This window comes from Notothenia coriiceps, unplaced genomic scaffold (assembly GCF_000735185.1).
Source record: "Notothenia coriiceps isolate Sejong01 unplaced genomic scaffold, NC01 NC01_scaffold00024667, whole genome shotgun sequence".
Taxonomy (NCBI): domain Eukaryota; kingdom Metazoa; phylum Chordata; class Actinopteri; order Perciformes; family Nototheniidae; genus Notothenia; species Notothenia coriiceps.
In genome coordinates, this window is record NW_011357368.1 from 8587324 (window position 1) to 8591612 (window position 4289).

The 4289-nt window shown below is 43.0% G+C and overlaps 2 protein-coding genes and 1 long non-coding RNA gene across 4 annotated transcripts in view; 2 read left to right on the top strand and 1 right to left on the bottom strand.

The window, feature by feature from the left end:
- The window catches only part of LOC104955348 (ral guanine nucleotide dissociation stimulator-like), a 111084-nt gene that overhangs the window by 45708 nt on the left and 61087 nt on the right, over window positions 1–4289 (top strand).
- Window positions 1–4289, top strand: part of lipeb (lipase, hormone-sensitive b) — a 98439-nt gene that overhangs the window by 23738 nt on the left and 70412 nt on the right. The gene's annotated exons all lie outside the window — the stretch shown is intronic.
- Window positions 1–4289, bottom strand: part of LOC104955345 (uncharacterized) — a 15459-nt gene that overhangs the window by 3363 nt on the left and 7807 nt on the right. Inside the window, exon 2 of the long non-coding RNA XR_799452.1 lies at window positions 3364–3369. This is a non-coding gene — a long non-coding RNA (uncharacterized lncRNA). The remainder of the gene's footprint in view (window positions 1–3363; window positions 3370–4289) is intronic.

Consider the following 4289-nt stretch of genomic DNA (forward strand, 5'->3'; position numbering starts at 1 on the left):
GATGCAAATACGCACGCTCTGCGGGCTAGTTTAGAGACGCTCAGCCCACTGCCGACGCATTCCATCCACCACCCGTGCCGCCTTCTGTCGTTTCCGCCGTACACCAAACACCGCACCCAGGCCGAAAAACACCAATTAGAGAAATGGCTTGTGAACCCAGAGAGAAGAAGACTCGAGGAGAGTCTACCACAACAGAGAGCAACGATAACAACACGAGGGTGGAGACAGTTTCTGCTGTTCCAGCGAGTTCGTAAGAGGGTCTGAATGTAGTGGACTGATGGGGGTGTGTGTGTGTGTGTGTGTGTGTGGTGTGTGTGTGTGTGTGTGTGCTGTGTGTGTGTGTGTGTGTGTGTGTGTTGTGTGTTGTGGTGTGTGTGTGTGTGTGGTGTGTGTGTGTGTGTGGTCACTTCGTATGACATCTGGTCCTCAGCGATCTCTGTGGCTCGAGCAAAAGTCAAGCGTCGCAAAGCTAATTAGCAATCCCCTTATCTTCAGAGGTTAAGTACTTTGCATTCTGTAACATTTGCTCTGTGCATCACATGTATTATTTCTTGACATTTCCAAGGAGCATGATCCAGAATCAGAATTAAAGCATTATTGTGAACAAAAACAGCAGATAAGGGATTTACCTGAGGATTGTTAATTGGTTTGTAAAATATGCTGCTGTCAGGAATTTGTAAGTCAGTCATCGTACAAACTCTCGAAACCATCGCCTATCGAACTGCTAATATGTTTTAAGGGCAAGAAGGCAATATTTTGGGCATCGCTTTCTGACAAGACTTTCTTATCTGCGACTCGTTGACTAACGGACTCAACCATAATAGAAAGTAGTTCAAATCTGCAGCATGTTTAAAAAGCTCTGGAGGGAACACAAGGATTTTAGCTTTGTAGACAAAGTGCTTCACAAACCTATATTCATTATATATTATATATATTGGGGTGGTTTGGCGCAGTGGTTAGAGCGTTGTCATCTCGTCACGGGGCGTTGGTGAATCAGTTCGAATCCCACTCGGCGCCACTGCGCGATCAGCCGTTGTGTCCTTGTGCAAGCACTTTACCCGCATTTGCTCTGTGGGTAATGTCACAGTAATGACTCTTACATGTCTAATATGTGTAATGTGTATTTGTAAAGCGCTTTGAGCACCTGTAAAAGTGCTCTAATAAAAAAATGTAATCCATTATTATTATTATTATTATATAGCACGCTACAGGAAAGGGAAAAACACTAACATAAAATTGTCTTTTTAACTCCTGTGTTGCTCGAAAGAAAACTCTTAAATGCAGCTGATCAATGACCACAACATTATGTAGCTCTCTTGACTGTATGTTTACTGTTCTAATGACATATTGATCCAAGATTCCCTCTTTTCTCCAACTTTCCGTGCAGAGATACAATCCTCAGATGGTTTGTTCCACCTTTCTCTTGTGTTACATTGACTGAAGTGAGGTGTGTTGGAAAATGGAGAACCTGAAAGCCTTTAGCCGTGTTGGTGGGTGTTCAAAGAAAGGTCACGCTATGGCAGAGGGAGAAAAAACCCTCTGACCTTTGCATCAATGTCAGCGGATGATTGTGGTCCTCTGAGGGAGCGGGAGATAAAACAGCAGACGCACTATTATGGAGCGCAGTGTGGATGGACTGCAGGGTGATAATCTTTTCTCAGTGTCAGGGAGAGTTTCAGAGAAAGAAAAGGGTCTCTTGTGGCACCTCAGATGGTATCAATATCGCTGAATCTGCTTCAAAAAGTAATCATTGTTACACACTTTCAGACTCATGATAGGCAGTTTTAAAAGTTCAGAAAGTTTTAAATTCGATGCCGCAGAACGAGAGATATTGCCTTTTGTATTCTCAGAGATTCTGGTGTATTCAGCTAATGTCATCTGGAGCCCAAAGCAGAGATAAAGAGGAAACAACAGAGGTCCGGACTTCTTTCAAACATCACATTTGTTTAATTTTCAAACGTGTCTTCAGCCCAAAACACCCCTGACTCAGTGACATTGCCTGAGGCATTTGATCAGATATTACAACTCCACCTCTGAGGGCACACAACGCTTTAAGCAACTATTTCTCAACATCAACAGCAGCACTTTCCAAAACCTGTCAACAGTCTTTGATCAGTTTTACTTTCATCCGCTATAAAGAGCAGTGATCGATTTCCGCAGGCTGATGCAAAGTTAGCCCCACAAGTGTCAGGGTTGAGCGAAGCAGGCAGGACCCAAATGCAGGTTTAACAGAAAATACCTTTATTTCAAGGCTACAAGTAACATACCGAGCTGAACTCTCTCCCCCGTGAACACAGTCAACAACAACAAGGATCTCACAACGACAGACAGAAAAACCAGAACTTAAATGCACACAAGACTAATCACACAAACAAGACACAGGTGAGGAGGGAGGAGAAAACACAGGGGCACCAGGTGAACACAATCAGGTATTCAGGCAGGTGGGAACACAGAGGCAGGAAGCAACAGACAAGACGGGGGGTGAACACTTTTCCAACTAAAACAGGAAACCAAAGACAGAGCTTGACATGAAAAAACACAACGCAGACAGATCGTGACAACAAGAGCTCCCTCGACAAAAAAAACGATACGATTTTGGAATATTGCGGAAAATAAAATCTCACATAAATAATCTACACATATTAACACAACTTTATAATGGTTTAAGCCTTAAATGAAAACCCTAGAAGTAAAAAGCAAATGTTAAGCTATAAAGGAACTACAGCACGGTCACATGACTCCACGTCACCACCGCTTAGCTAAAGGTGGCTAATGTTGGGATATAAAGGAACTACAGCACGGTCACATGACTTCACGTCACCACTGCTAAGCTAATGGCGGCTAATGTTGGGATATAAAGGAACTACAGCACGGTCACATGACTTCACGTCACCACCGCTAAGCTAAAGGTGGCTAATGTTGGGCTATAAAGGAACTACAGCACGGTCACATGACTTCATGTCACCACCGCTAAGCTAAAGGTGGCTAATGTTGAGCTATAAAGGAACTACAGCACGGTCACATGACTTCACGTCACCACCGCTAAGCTAAAGGTGGCTAATGTTGAGCTATAAAGGAACTACAGCACGGTCACATGAATTCACGTCACCACCGCTAAGCTAAAGGCGGCTAATGTTGGGCTATAAAGGAACTACAGCACGGTCACATGACTTCACGCCATCACCGCTAAGCTAAAGGCGGCTAATGTTGGCCGGGATTACGTTTAGTCGTCTCATTTAGCCTATTTTTATTCACCAGTGGTGTATTTAGTGACGCATTTCATCATCAGCTTGTGTTTATTACATACTTGTACATCAGAAGTTTTCATGGATACAGACTTTTATACTTTATCCTGAAGCTCACCATCAACTCTTCTGTCCTACTTATTTCTAGCTGTGCGTTACAAGAATAATTTGCAGTTGATACAACCGAAAAGTGGAAGTGGGTTCCACTTAATGTTCTACCTGCCTTTCCTTTCTATTAGTCCACTTTTGCATCTGTTTCTCTTCATTATGTTTTCCATGTCGCTGAAGTCTCCTCAATGAACTCACAGAAATAAATCATGCTCATCTCTTTCAGCAAAATGGCTAAAATGACGGCACAGTTCAAACACAGGTGACGGTTATAAAGCCCCACATACTTCTATATCTCGGAGTTAGCATGTTTTAAGATAGGCAGAAACATTTCTGTCTTCCTCAATTATAACAAAAAAGCCCAATTTCACATTTCACAGACTCAGAGATCCACTTTAGATTTATACTACAGGAGGAGCAGAGAGTTCACGGAAACACAGAAAGGTAATTGCAGCTGTAACCATTACTGAGGAGGGGGTCAAAAAAATATCCTCATACATAAATGGCTGATCAGTGCAGGGAATGGTACAATCCCCCCACTTCCCCTAGAGAAATTAATCCAGTGCAAATGCTGCTTTTATGATTATGAATTGACTCTTACAGGTACAAACAAAGGCTCATCAAACAGTTTGTAATCTCTCAATACAGTACCGCACTTGAACATCAGCAGGAGAGGACTCTTTAAAGTGGAGACGCTACATACTGATATACACCTGAACATCAGCAGGAGAGGACTCTTTAAAGTGGAGACGCTACATACTGATATACACCTGAACATCAGCAGGAGAGGACTCTTTAAGGATATAAAGGAACTACAGCACGGTCACATGACTTCACGTCACCACCGCTTAGCTAAAGGTGGCTAATGTTGGGCTATAAAGGAACTACAGCACGGTCACATGACTTCACATCACCACTGCTAAGCTAATGGCGGCT